Source organism: Hemicordylus capensis, chromosome 5 (genome assembly GCF_027244095.1).
Source record: "Hemicordylus capensis ecotype Gifberg chromosome 5, rHemCap1.1.pri, whole genome shotgun sequence".
In the NCBI taxonomy this organism is placed as follows: Eukaryota; Metazoa; Chordata; class Lepidosauria; order Squamata; family Cordylidae; genus Hemicordylus; species Hemicordylus capensis.
Genome location: NC_069661.1, coordinates 182,116,082 through 182,131,654, shown reverse-complemented (window position 1 = coordinate 182,131,654; position 15,573 = coordinate 182,116,082). Strand labels below are relative to the sequence as shown.

Below are 15,573 nucleotides of genomic sequence, written 5' to 3'. Positions count from 1 at the left end.
CATTACACAGGGCCTTTAAGTGGTTTAAAAGTTTTCATTCTCCCTTAAGCAGAGATGCTAGGGATAAAAACTGCCTCTTTTATTTTAAAAAAGGGATGCCTATGTTAAATATAGAAAAAGGGAATACTGTCTGGGGGTGCCGGGGGGCGGGGGAGGAAATTATCTGAAAAACAGAAAAGAATAAAATGTTCCAGAAAGTTAGGATATCATATGGAATTTCTGCAATGATACAGTAATCGGAAGGGGCAAAATGATGTTTGCTATCCTGATTTGCCTCTGTTACTCAGTATGCAGGTTCTGAATCCAATATGCATTTAAAAATATTGTACACCAAAAATGGAGAGGTAAATGCCATCTCGTGTGATTTTTCCATATAAAAATTCACCTTCAAATCCCCATGAGTTCAGCACACGACTTAGAACACTCACTCTCCTTTCGTACTGTCTAGCATTGCTGGCTGCATGAAACAGCTAAGTGGAAGCAGCAACAGAAAGGAAAAGTACAAGGACAGTATTTTGTGGGCCTTCCTCAGCTAGTATAAATGTATATCATTCTGGATAAAAGTCACTCTAATAAATGTAACATTTGGCATAGAGTTTCTTGTCCAATAAGAGCTCAGGAGTCCCCATGGATATGAACAAAAAATTGTGATTACTTCTAGTCAACGCAAAATGAACAGAACCAATCTGAGCATTTAACCCAATGCCCAGCCCTATTAAATATTTTCTCTTGAAATCATAAATCGATGGAAATTGCTTTGTGGGTTGGAAGACTTTTCTTTTATGTGCCTACAATGCTTAATTTTGGGGAAAATTTGACATGGCATTTCCCCCATACTATACATTTCCTACTGGAGTGTGAAGTTTTAGAGGAAAAGGTCATTAAAGGGCACTAAAACATTCATTTACGTAAAGGTCAACATCCTATTTATCATTCCCAAATAGAACTTTTGCTCAGCAGTATAATTCGTTGCTCTTCAGTTCACCATTCATTTTCATATTATGTTCAACCAATGTCCATTTGGAACATGGTGTCTGCTGAAAAATATTCGGATAATATATGCAAGCAATTTTTGAAAACTCTTAGATCATTAACTAGATTTGCATTTTATTTTTAGATATATATGTGAAAAACATACAAATGAGTATAGCAACAATTATATAAATTATATAAAATTGCCTCTTGTTGTTTCTGCACCCTTGATTGAAGCTTTGCCCATCATCACAAAGACATTTGTTTTATTTATTTATTTAACATATTTTATACCTACATGCATATACTGTAATTCCATTTTTTTAAAAAATAAAACATTGCTGCAAATTGGCAATCCTGTTCAGAAATAGTTTTGGAGATACCTATGAAAAGTAGGCCAAAAAGTACAGGTGACCCTTGTTACCTGCTAACGTGGCAAAGAGGCACTTTTTAACGTGGTGATTCTCTTTATTTAGCAGGGGGAGAGTAACTGGCCCTATCCACCCCCAGCACAGTACCTCCAGTGACTGTTGCTGGTGTCTATCTTATGTTTCTTTTTAGATTGTGAGCCCTTTGGGGGCAGGGATCCATCTTATTTGTTATTTCTCTTTTCAAACCACTTGAGAAACTTTTGTTGTAAAGCAATATACAGTCATCCTTCACCAACCGCAAGGGTTCCATTTTGGCAAAACCTCACTGTTGGCAAATTTTGTCAAACTTTTTGGCAAAAATTGGCAAATGGAAATTAGGGGGTTAGGGAAACTGTGGTTGAAAAATAATAGAAAAAATACAAAATAATGCCCCAAATCAGACAGAATCCCTTAAAATCACCAAGAATAAGCGGTGTGTGTGTGTGTGTGTGTGTGTGTGTGTGTGTGTGAGCAAATTGAACCTCTGAAAAATTTTGAACCCCGAAAAATCACTTGAAGGCACTTTTGAATCCCAAAATACCACTCAAAATCACTTTAAATCGGAAGCAGTTGTCAGGGTCAGCAAGAGGAATGAATGGATTGAACCTCTGAACCTCTGAACCCCACATAATTGCAGGAGGGGGAACCCAGATCACTAAAAAAATCTCACCAAACTGCAGATACTTGGGTTGCAGTTGGTTATACAGAATTACCAAGTTGCAGACACTCAAAACCACAATTGGGAAAATTGCAGTTGGCAAGGGATAACTGTATAAGTATTTGCTGCTGTTGTTATCCATGGACTCCATATCCATGGCTTCACATATCTGTGACTGGGTCTTAGAGACCCAGTTTCATTATCTATGGATAGCAAAATAGGCGAAATTCACCTATCCATGGTTTTGAGCGGCCGAAAATGAATTCCAAAGTCATTTCTGACCACAATTTCCCAGCAGAGAGACATTTTGGGGCTCTTAAAAATGGGGGGGGGTAGTCAACCATTTTGTGGGGAGCATTGCTTGAGACCTGGAGAATAAGGTACTGCCCTTTTCTTCTCTTATTTCTATCTCTTTGCTTTTTTAAATTTTTATTTTACCCTTGTGAGGGGGGTAGGAACCTAACACCCACCCACCCATTCCCATTTACTCAAAAATTTTCTCTTATTTCTGTTTCTTTGCTTTGCTTTTTTTTTTTTAACCGGGGGGGAGTTAATTCCCATTGACTCAAAATTTTGATATTCATTGGGGTTCCATATGGAAACTGAATAACAAGGGTCACTTGTAGTGTACTGTGTGTAGGGCGGTGTGAAGCTTTGGGGACCTATTAAGGCTTGGCCCACTTTGACCTGCTTCAACAGTCTTTGGCCTGAAGCAAAGCATCATCTTGTGCAGCTGACGTGGGGGCCCCTCAAACTGCTTTCCAGGACCTATAGGCATCACGAGAAAAGTTTCTATTCTTCCTGTTCACTGTCTGCTGTGAGGGAACAATCAGCTGTCATCCATGACTGGACTTTTAAAAGATGTGCATCCATTGCTATAGCCTCAGAAAAGGCTACAAGGAGTACACTACCATTTCCTGGTCTCCACAGAAAAAAGGCAAAACATGTTGTGAGGATTTGGCCACAACTTGCCCTCAGTCTAACCATACACTGCCATCAAAATAAGATATTTCGCTTGCGTGACTGGTTCCCCTCCCAGTCACTGAACCCTTTGTCTTTCAAAAACACTATCAAAACTCAGTAATGTGGTAATTAAAATGGGCAGGCAGGTATGAGGTGGGACTAAAATAACCAAGAAACCAATAAAATAGTTTTAAACCAAGAACAGCTTTACTATGATAAAAGATTGCAAACATTCAAAACTAGTACAGAGCATTGAAAAATTCAGTTTACAAGAGTACAAAGTTCAAAATACAAAACAAACAAGCTTGCTTGTCTTATCTCCCAAGGCCTAGTTAATCACCAGTTTTCAACACCTTTTTGCTCACCCAAACACCTCCAAAATGATTCCACATTTCATGTCTGCAACTGGTTCATCCCTGTGTTCTGGGGCCACTTTTGGTTCAACCCTACACTAAATATGGAACCTTTGCTCATTTCCACTTTCATCCACTCATACACAAGCAGGTGCCTCATGGATCACCTGCTCCCACATGAACCTGCTCACCGATTAAGATGATTGTTGGAGGCTCTTCTCTAGGTTCCCTTCCCTGTCAGAAGTTAGGAAAGTAATGGCCATTTCTAAACCGGTGCAAAAACTTACACTCTCATTAGCTGACACATCTCAGCCCATTCAGCCATTGTTATGCAGGTGTCTGTAAATGTGTATATGTTTTATGTAAATGACTGTACAGACATTCATTTTAAAAGTAAAACCGAGTACAGATCTTCTAAAATGTAGTATACAGATAGGAACTGTACTGCTGTGCATGCACTGTGTGAACTGTACACATGTATAGATCTGTGCAAACACTGTATACAAACTGTACCTGTATTGGACATAATATGTGTACAGAGTTCTAGTCTGATGAGCTGGTTTTGTGGGAGCAAGCATGAATTGTCCCCTTTGCTAAGCAGGGTCCACCCTGGCTGCATATGAATGGGAGACTACATGTATGAGCACTGTAATATATTCCCCTTAAGGGTGGAGCCACTCTGAAAAGAGCAGAAAGTTCCATGTTCCCTCCCTGGCATCTCCAGGATAGGGCTGAGAGAGACGCCTGCCTGCAACCTTGGAGAAGCCACTGCAAGTCTGTGTAGACAATCTGAGCAAGATGGACCAATGGCCTGACTCAGTATAAGGCAGCTTCCTATGTTCCTATGAGTTTTAGGCACCAGGCTATCATGTGTCAGATGAAAGTTTTTTTTAAAAAACAAAATGATAATTAAGTTATAAAATTTACTGCCAGATGAGGTGATGACTAGCCTAGAGGGCTTTAAAAGAGAATTAGACAGATTAATGCAGGGATTGTCAGACTGTGGGTTGGGACTTCCTTAGGGGTCACAAGCAACTTTAAAGGGAGTCAGCAATCAGGCGCGAGATGCGGGGTGGCAGAAGCCTCAGCCATGTCTCTGAGGTGCAGGAACAGTCAGGAGCAATGTGCTAGTCTCAGGGGGGGAACTCTCTTCCAGTCCATTGACCAAAGATGCATCACCACTGTGCTTGTGACTGGCTGATTTTCAGCTCCTGTCACTCCTGACTATCCTCAGAAAACTTGCCTAAAGGACCTGCCTCTCAACACCAGCTCCCTCTAAAGTTATTTGCAGCCTCCATAACTATGACTCATAGTTTGAGAACCACTGGTTTGATACTGTGACCCAGTATCAAAAAGTTTGAGAATCCCTGAATTAATGGGGAAATTGTCTGTCCACGTGAATAAACCATGAGAGGGAAATGGAACCTCTATGCTCAGAGTTCATATACCTCCCTCCCAATACCAGTTGTTCAGGGAAAAATAACAGGAACATAGGAACATAGGAAGCTGCCATATACTGAGTCAGACCATAGGTCCATCTCGCTCAGTATTGTCTACACAGACTGGCAGCAGCTTCTCCAAGGTTGCAGGCAGGAATCTCTCTCAGCCCGATCTTAGAGATGCCAGGGAAGGAACTTGGAGCCTAGATGCTCTTCCCAGAGCAGCTCTATCCCCTAAGGGGAATATCTTACACCACTCACACTTCTAGTCTCCCTTTTGTATGCAACCAAGGTGGATCCTGCTTAGCTTAAGGGGACAAGTCATGCTTGCTACCACAAGACCAGGGAAGGGCTGTTCCATTCATACCCATTTGGTGGACTTCCCAGAAACAAATGCATATGGCTGGCAATTGTTGCTGGAAAATGCTGTGGACTGAGCTTTCATTTGAACCACCAGGGCTTCCATATTCTTAGTATTTCCCACACTTTCCAAACTATGAAACGATGCAGCACATGTCTACTAGAAGGTTTACCTTTGGTTTTTGCTTTAAAAATTACAATACGAACATTCCTCTGTGCTTGTATATCAAGGTGCATATCAATGAATCAATTAGTAAACATACCTTACCTGAAAAGGCAAGCCGCAGAATTCCAGAAGAGTCCCTGCCTACATGCAGCTTCTTGTAATGCACAGGATTTGTGGAGATGCTTTCTTAAGCATGAAAACAAAGTTAGTGTGTGGCACAAGCTCTTGTTCTTGTATAGAAAACAGCTTTATTTTAATAATTATAGAATTTCCTGACAGAACAGGAGCAAATTGGGAAAGAAGCCCCCACTGTGACAATTCCAGCACCCCTATAGTGAGCACTATTATAAATCTTATGCAGTGTCTCAATAGGACATCTTTAATCCACAAGTAAATTGCTTTTTTATTAAATCATATGCAATGCTGTCAAGGTCAGCACCAGGGCTCAGCATTGATAAGCAGCTATAAAGGGCTCCGAACCTTTAAAAGGCTTCCTAATGATCCCTGAGACCACCTCTGTGCCTATGGTCTTTTTTAGAGACTATCTTGGGGGCCGACCTAGGTAGAGATGGAGACGACAGTTTGCTGAAAGACCCTGAAACCTGCAGGCGGCCCTGAATGCTATTAAATTCTATAATAAACAAGTAGAAATGCTTACCTTTTGTTTTTATCTATATGTAGGGGAAATAACAACTGAAGTGAGGCTAAGATCAAAAGAAAAACCAGGCTTTTCCACTCTTCCCCCTCTTGCCAGGTATTTTGAAGCAATAATTGTTTAGATGGGAACAGGTTGAAAAATAACTTTTCTTTCTTTTTAAAAAATTTCATTGGTCAAATGTTTACTGCCATGGTAACAAGACAGATTTCCTTTTGCATGATAGCAAATTGCTACAATTCATTGCTGAGATTGCTGTATTGTTCGTTACCAGCTGAATTGCTGTCCTTGGATATAATAGAAGTATATAGAGAGAGTGCTCAAGGTTTATTGCCAAAGATTTTACACACACACATACTTACTTCAAGTCAGTTATTTAAAATACTGATTTTCTGATTTCAGCCACCAAAACAACCAAGGGAGCTTCATTTGCATTATTATTTCACAGCATACAGGAGAAACCCATTATTCGTGGGGGTTCCATTCCGTGTGTGTGTGTGTGTGAGAGAGAGAGAGAGAGAGAGAGAGAGAGAGAGAGAGAATCCACAGATAACAGGGCATTAAAGTCAATGTAAATTGGGAGGGGTTAGGTTTCCGGACTATTAAAAAATCACCCCAAATTGCCCCCAAATGCCCACCAAATGAGGAAACGGGCCAAACAAAGTGCCCCACCATGCTCCACTATCCTTCAGAAGTCCAAGAATGCCCCCATAAGTCAAAATGCCACTGAAATCTGACCAAAAATTGTGGGGGGTTGCTTTTTTAAAAAAAGAGCCATAAAATGGCTCCTGAACTCAAAATGGTGGCCAGAAATGACTTCCAAGGTCATTTCCAGCCACTCGAACCTGTAGATATGTGAGTTTAGCCCCTTTTTGCCAGAACTTTTCGCATATATAGAGTGTCCATTACCCCACCGCGGATACGCAGTGAGTCCACGATTAACAGATGGCGAGTCCACAAGTAACAAGGTTCTCCTGTATATAATTTTATACAAGATTATACAAGATCACTAGAGTTACGTACAAACATAGAGACTTTCAGTTTTATTACATTTTGGTTCTCTTTGATGAGGCTATGGGTCATCCCTATACTATATTCTCCCTGAAACCTGACCATCAAAAGAAGTGCTGCTGCTGCTACTACTTATACTGTATATCACTTTTCAGCAAAAGGTTATCAAAGTGATGTACATGTAAAAGAATAATAATCAGATGGTTCCCTGTCCCCAAAGGGTTCACAGCCTAAGAAGAAACACAAGGGAGACACCAGCAACAGTCAATGGATGAATTATGTGCTGGGGTTAATTTGCTTTATGTAACATAAGCAAGCCAAATGCCATTTTGAGCCCATAACGAGTTAGCATGGCTCATTCATGATGTTTTGAAATGCTAACTTCAAAATATTCATTTTTCTACAGCTGAGAAATTATATTTTCACCTTGAGATATCACAAATTAGCACATTTTAACATTTTCACACAGCCCTTCAAGCAAAATGGGGTGTGTGTGTGTGTCAGAACTTCAGAGAAGCAGTATTACACACAGCTTCAGGACTACCTACTACCTTGTGAAATAGGTATTTGGATACTGTGCCAATAGTCTGTGTTTCTGTTCAGTTATCAAAGCAGGCCTTCTTTGCACTAATATTCCAATGGGGAATCCCACACACATTGCGACCTGATTTAAAATGGAAGTTGTATTTGTTTTTTCCCCAGCCCTAAAGGTAAAGTGTGCCATCGAGTCAGTGTCAACTCCAGAAACAGAGCGAAGCTGGTGGCGGCCCGTGTTCGGCCGCCACTGTGGTCCCCTGGTCCCACCCCTGTGTCTGACATCAGATGCATGGGGCCACCTCTGCATCTGACGTAAGATGCAGGAGAGTGGTCTCCCTCGCAAACCACGAGGCCCCGTTTGGAAGGGAGATTGACCCACGCTGCATTGGGAAGCGTGGGCCAGAGCGACTCTCCCTGCCTTTAAAGGCAGGGAGAGCCATTCCGGCCATACTGCCAATGCAGCTTAGGCTGATCTCACTTCGAAAAGGGGCTGTGCCGCTCCATTTTGAAGGGAGTTCGGCCCCGCTGCATTGGCAGCAAGGCCAGGAACAGCTCTACCTGCCTTTATAGGCAGGGAGAGTCACTCTAGCCCATGCTGCTCTAGAGTCACTCTAGCCCCTGCCAATGCAGTGCAGGCTGATTTCATTTCCAAACGGGGCCACGCAGCCCCATTGGGAATGAAATAACACCCCTCACATCTGACATCAGACACAGGGGGCATGTTGGGTCCGCGAGGCATGGCCCCCGATTGGCGGTAGCCTGGGTTCTTTGAACACACACGCCCAATGGTGGCTCCACCCCTAGTTGGCTCCTGGTGACCAAAGAGCCCTGAGGTTGTCTTTGGTAGAATACAGGAGGGGTTTACCATTGCCATCTCATGCACAGTGTGAGATTATGCCTTTCAGCATCTTCCTTTAACGCTGCTGCCCGATATAGGTGTTTCCCATAGTTTGGGAAACAAACCAGCAGGGATTTGAACCAGCAACCTCTGGCTTGGTAGTCAAGCCATTTCCCCAGTTCACCTACTAGATCCCACAAACGTTTTTCAGAAGCAAATCTTCCAAATGTGTATTCCCCCACTGTCCCTGCACCTGGCTCTGCTCCAGGCTGCTTGACCCTTATGCATATAACATGCAATTATTCCTTTTTATCTCCTGACAACTTTGTGAAGCAGAGTATACCAAGCTAGTGATTTTTCAAGCTCTATTCAGTAAGCTTCATGGCTGAGCAGGTTTAGGAACTGGAACAAAACAATGGCCAAGCGACTAATTGTTCTGTTCTCATCTCCTCCCATCAGAACCAGACTTTGGTGTAGATGAGCTGGACTTCTATATGAAAGGGGTGATGGACTGAATGGAGTGGGATGCTAACCACCCAGGGTATCATTTTTAAGGGAGTGGGGAGATGAGTGGGTGGCAATGAGCAAGGGCCTTAAGAACTTAGCACCTAAGCAGCAGACTGATCAGACAGACAGGTCACCTGGTCATAGGCTTCCCCCACTGTGGTGAGCTCTATTTATATTTAAATTATCTTATTTCTAAATTTACATCTATACATATAAATTAATATGTACAATTTTTATGCAAATTAGTGTGTTCTTTTCATCTGCTTTCTTCCTTGTTTTGGGCGATAAATCTCCTCTTATGCCTTCTATTCTGGCAATACAGCTCCCATTCTTAGTGAATATATTTGCTGTGAAAATGAGAATGCACGGGCTGGGCTGGAAGAACTGCAGAAAAGGACTGGCAAATAAGAAGGGCTGTCATTAGTCCCTCCAGGGTTGGCTGAAATGTCAAAAGGAGTCCAAATGAATGATTCAGGAAAAGTGGCTGTCAGAAGAAAAATATATCTATATTTTAGAGATGAACTATTTCTGTAATGCTGAACCATGTTGAAGAAAACACTCACTCACAGAGACACCAGTGAATCCTGATTTCCACATACAATTACACATTTCAAGGTAGTTCCCTATAACACATTCCATTTCTAGGAGAACATACAATAATCTGTTTAAGCAGAAAGGTGCACCAATGTTTTGAAAGAGACAGATCACTGGCCTTCTACCAAGTATATGCACATATACTGTACATCTGATCTCTCTGGAACTGTAATTAACATCCCTCTGTTTCTGATGGATGTCATCTCTCAAGGTCTCTGAGTATCCAGCACTTGCAGCACTAAGGAGTTAGATCGCCTCCCTCCTCATTCCATTGAGGAGAGAGGCAACGGAACTTTCCAGCACCACGCAAGCTGGATCCTAAATTTAGTGTCCAGCTCGCAAGAGGCTGGGAAGTTTGATTGCCTCTCTCTTTGCTCAAAGGAAGAGGGAGGCAATGGAACTCTTTAGCGCTATGCATTAAATAAACCCTAAAGCTACTAGGGAATTTTGCCCTACAGAAAAACTCCTTTCATTTTAGTTCACTGAGCTGGGAAGGGGAGCATCAACTGACAGGGAGTGCAGTGGGGTGGCTGATGGGGAGTTCCCTGCTGTGTATCGAGCAGGGCAGGGGGGCGAGGAGTGGCAGCAGGGTGGTTAACAGGCTGCCCCCCAGCCCCACACCCTCCTAAGGATGGCCCTGTGTGTGTCTGTGCCTGTGTGTGCATGCGTATGTGAAATAAGAGACACTTCCACGTTTATGCATGCATCTGAAAAATGGAAGTGTGTACCTTTTTTAAGTTTAACCCTGAGAAAATGTATGTGATGAATTTGAACACTCAGTAAGCACTATGTAAATGCCAAGCATGAATCGTAAGGAGAACAAACATGTTATCAAGCTTTTTAATCTTATACAAAGTCTTATAAAAAGAATTTAGCCATTAACCTTAGTAAACCTGATTTACTGAATATATAATTTCTTCTAATTAAAGTCTTCCTACTTATGGAATTATATCGACTCAAAGGCACACTTTACCTTTACTTATGGAATTTAGCACAAAACAGCAGCTTCCCAATTGCCTTCCACCAATTATTCCAAAACACTTTACAGGAAAATTTAGCACAGGGGGAAGTGACTTGTAGGGACTGAATGAGCAAAACTATTCAAAGGTGGACTGGAATGAAGCAATGAACAGGAAATTATACAGAGAAAGGATATATTAATTTACAGGGTGTGTGCACAAAGCAGCAGTAATAGGAGAAAAGAAGATTAATTGTTTTTAAGGTTCAGTTGCAGGTAAGAGGAGACAAAATTCAAAGAGGAAAGGAAAATACATGAAAAAGTGGTAGGTGTGGTGCAGTACAGAAAATAAAAACCTAAGAAAATTGGGGTGAAAAATGTTATTTAAAATCTCCAGTGCTTGAAAATAATTATTTGAACTCAGATTTTCCTATGGGTGAATGCAAATTCTGTTGCTGACCATTTTGAGTGGGAAGTAAGTCCATTTTATTTCAATGGGGCTTACTTCCAAGAGAGAGCTGGTCTTGTGGTAGCAAGCATGACTTTTCCCCTTAGCTAAGCCAAGTCCACCCTGGTTGCATACGAAATGGAGACTAGAAATGTGAGCACTGTAAGATATTCCCCTCAGGGGATGGAGCCACTCTGGGAAGAGCATCTAGGTTCCAAGTTCCTTCCCTGGCATCTCCAGGATAGGGCTGAGAGAGATTCCTGCCTGCAACCTTGGAGAAGCTGCTGCCAGTCTGTGTAGACAATACTTAGCTAAATGGACCTATGGTCTGACTCAGTATATGGCAGCTTCTTATGCTCCTATGTTTCTAACTACAGCCATAATTTCAAAATTGGTTCATGGATAGGGCCCATATTGACAATAAAAGCCAGTTTTGAAGGCACCTACTGATTTCACACAAACTGAAGCCCTTCCTTCTGCAGAAGTATCCAAACAACAGTTGATGAGTTAGTTTTTCTTAGCTGAAAATTATCCTCATTTCTGTTTGCATTGTTTATTAGTCCTTATAATACATCAGATATTGGATCTGGTGTATTTTCGCTGAGGATGATTTGCTTTATCTGCTTTTTAAAATGGGAATGTTGTCTTGTTTATTTTCTATATTCTGAACCTGCAAAGTTGACGTATATTGAGGCAAATCATTGGTCCATCTAGCTCAGTATTGTCTGTTCTGATTGGCAGCAACTCCCTAAGGTTACTGACATTTCTTTTTTAGCCCTACTAGGAGGTTGAGAATGGAAACTGAGACTTGCTGCAGGCAAAGCATGTGCCACTGAGCATGTGCACTGCCACTGAGCTACAAATCATGCATGTTATCTCAGGGTTAGAGACATGATTTTTAGAAAATTTCTGCATGAAGTGTTATGTTCGTCACCCCACCCCACCCCAATGCCTAACAGTGGAAGTCCAAGGCCTGTGCCCCTGAGGTTGAGTGCCAAATGGAACTTTCTCTCAATTACAGGCCCTTTTTTAAGTGTGGGGGGAGAAGGCCATCTTGCTACCTCGCTGGTGCCCCAGTCATCTGCTGCCTGAGATAACTGTCCTACCTTGCCTCATAGAATAGCCACCGCTGATGCTTAAGCACTTATCCAAGACCAATTTTTATTATTTAAATACTTTTGGTTAGGTGAAGGAAGGGCATTTAGAGGGCTGCTAAGCTATTGGCAACCCTAGTCTGGATGTTAGCCTGTATCTCTGACGTTGACTGGTCTTTTTTTCATGTGATGGCCCTGAAATTCAATGAGGCTGTTCTCAGGAGTAGCCAAGCCCAGGCGTAGGCAGCCAAGCCTGAACTTGACTGCCCACGAGAACCGCCATTATCTATGCAGATCCCAGCAGCCCCACATCACCAAACCCAGCACCAAAGCCCAGCTCTTAGCCAAGGTTAAAGGCACAAACACGCACTTAACCCAACTTCCAGGATCGTGTGTCAGTGCCTGCTGCTTTCAGCTCACGCTGACACAGGGATGGGTACCTAGAGTGTCCATCCCCTGGGAGAATCCCCTAGTGCACCACACTCAGCACACGGTGCACTCCGGGATACTTGGAGGCTGGGATAATGAGTCCCAGCCTCTGTTGAGCTACACTACTGGGAGCAGTGTGGATAGTCATCCACGCTACTCAAAGCAGCATGGGTCATGTGGGCGCATGGCTTGTGCTACTATTGCCTGACATTTCCTTTGATTTTCGTTCACGTTGTTGAAAACAGTGTTCAGAAAACATTTTGAACAAATATGCCGTATATGTAAATAGGTATAATAAAAAATCCTTCACATGAAGCAAGAAATCTATTATCATTACTTTAGAACAAACTACCCCATGGGTTTCCCCCCACAATATATATGCAGTTGCTACTCCATTATTGTGTTGAAGTCACCCAGTTAATTCTCTCACCTCTCCATTTCAGTTTTGTCTTCTCCCCTGTCAGTTATGCTGCTCCAGTCTGTTAGGTACCAGGATGCCTTACATTCAATTCAAATTTGCACCAGCTTCCATGCACCTTTTGGACTCATAGGAGCCACCACTGGATTCACAGCCATGATCCATTCACACAGGGTCCTTATTTGTGAGTACTTGTACCTCCATGAGGTCAATGTTAGGGATGTGCAAAATGTCTCTACATTGAAACATTTCAACATTGAAATGGGCCATTGCAAGTGTTTCAAGCTCAAAACAAAACACCTTCTACATAAAGGGCCTGTTCTGAGCTCAGAACCAAACAACCCCATTGTCATCGCAATGTTTTAACATTTTGAGTGCTATTTTGGAAGCCTGTTTTTCCTTTTACTGGTTGGTTTTCTTGCACTGGCTTCAGATTGGCTAGTGATCTCCTTGCTTCTTAGTTGGCTTGTTATTGTACAAATCAAGTGTGGGCAACTGTGCCCCCATTGGCTGAGAGAAGAGAGGAGGAAGGTGGAACACAAAAGGAGGGAATTTCAAATTCTATTCAAATGGACTGGGAGGCAGAAAGAGCGCTTATGCCTCTCTTGGAGGATACATCAGGAGAGCAGGAAGGAAGGTTTGATTTTGTCCTTTTCTTTTCTCAGCACTGAATATAATATGCTGTGCTATTGCTGCTGTAACTATCTGGTTTTGCTGGATCTCAGATTGACAAAGGCAGAACTTGAGTGCCTACCTTCCTTGAGTTGTGCTTTAGTTTGTTTGTGAAATAGTGTTGCGGCAAAAAAATGGACAATGTCAGCTCAGCACTCTCTCTCACTCTCACTCTCTTTCTCTCCCTCTGTGTGAGAGCCAGCATAGCATAGTGCTGGACTAGGACAGGGAAGACCTGAGTTCAAATCCCCAAGGACTACACCCCTTGCTCAAAAATTCTGATAAATTTAATCTTTTTTTTTTAATCCTCTTTTATAACCTTGACTGGAGTCCAGGAAAACCAGATTATTTCTATGTCCATTGGCTAACATGCAGCTTAATGCTGTACTACTGAAAACATGCACTAAAGCAGGATGTTATGCTGGCTAGTTCTGCTAAATCTGGATTTTGTGTTTCCGACTAGTGTTGTGCTGATGCTACACAGTGCACTTGAGAAACCTGCGGTGCACCTCCTGCTATGAAACCTCTTCCTCAGTCCCAAGGGATTCCTCATGTTGCAGGGAATGATGCAAAGCTATCTGCCATCCTTGTTGTACAATTGTAGTGCTTGGGCAAACAGACTGAGACCTCAAGAGATTTCACTTCTTTAGACATCTGCTCGACTGTGCAACCTTCTCGTGGTGTGCATCTTTGTTGCACTAATGCAGCATTAGTCTGGATGTCAGCCATTGCATTTAGAGTCCTTTGCCATGCTCACCCCAATGTGTCAATACAGTATAGGAGTTCATATTTATTATTTTATTTTATTTTATTTTATTTTATTTTTATACCGCCCTTCCGAGCTGGTTATAGCAGCAATATTGCATTAGGGTTTTACATGAAATGGAAATCTTGATCTGATTCGAGTTCGAATCAAAAAGTGCTATTTCAATTCTATAATGAATTAATTTCTAGCCTACTTTTGGGCATGATTCATCTCCTCCTGCGTGTGCCACTTGCCTGTGGGGCAATCCCTTTTGCGGTCTGCAGAATCCTTCCTCTTTCTCCTGCTGATCCTCAGTTGGCTACTATCTAAATAGGTTTATATCCAGATATTTCTGCCTAAATCAACTATCAAATTGCCAGAATGAATTTTTTTTTTTGCTTAAAGTGGAGTGGAACAATTCACAAACTACACGAAATATTCTCGTTTATGGATTGCTAACAAAGTAATTATATATTTTTACTTCCACTGTATGAGAATTAAAACTTTTTTTTCAACACACACAAAACTGTTGCAAACATATTAACAGTAATTTGTTATTGAATGGGTTTTCTACAGTACCATATCAGGGAAATACAGTTTTAAGAGATATTTTCATGTATTTTTCTCCCAGAACCATGATTAATATTATTAATGTTGTCATTTTGTGGTAATTTGTATACTACAGAAAGAGGATGACAAATTGAGCTTGCATGTTAACCACAATATGGTATTCTAAAAAAACCAAACATATTAAATAGCTTTCCAAGAGTTCAATTATATTTAAATTGGAGATAAATTACATTTTACAGTTCTGCCATGTTTTCAGCAATACTTCTATCCAATCCAAGATAGTGATTCAACATTCGGTAGGCAAAGATTAATTTGTTCCTGTTGCAAATATTGACTGGTTAAAAATTGTTCTCTCAGTCATTTGAAAAAGCAGGTATTCAGATATTCATCATTTATGTCACTTTAACCAACTGAACCTATACCAGTGCAATCCCTCACTTTAAAAACCTACTGCAAACTAATTGAGAGCTAATGTTTCTTCATTAGGTGACTGAAGCATTCCATGGAGTTATATACGGCTGGTTCGGAAGATACTTTGTTTGCCAGCCCTAGCACACGCAATAAGGATGCATGTGCGCCATGAACAAAAACATAATTTCCTCCTCTCCAGTGTGACAGTGCCTTTCCCTAATGCAGGAGACCAGAAAAGATTCACTCTCTCTCTCTCTCTCTCACACACACACACACACACAGCTGCTGCTGCTGCTCCTGCTCCTGCAGCAGCAGTAGTGAAGAAGTGTTCCATGGCACAGATACATCTTCCTGGCACATCCATG

General features: G+C 41.8%; 1 protein-coding gene across 10 annotated transcripts in view; it reads left to right on the top strand.

The window, feature by feature from the left end:
• The window catches only part of AMIGO2 (adhesion molecule with Ig like domain 2), a 101,283-nt gene that overhangs the window by 14,627 nt on the left and 71,083 nt on the right, over nt 1–15,573 (top strand). For 7 of the 10 annotated variants that reach the window (XR_008308656.1, XM_053256414.1, XM_053256405.1 and 4 more), the window contains one exon: nt 6,003–6,075. The gene's annotated coding sequence lies outside the window, so the exon portion shown is untranslated. Of the gene's footprint in view, nt 1–6,002; nt 6,076–7,456; nt 7,551–15,573 lie in introns of all 10 variants that reach the window. The other 3 variants (XM_053256410.1, XM_053256408.1, XM_053256403.1) reach the window with 1 other exon arrangement.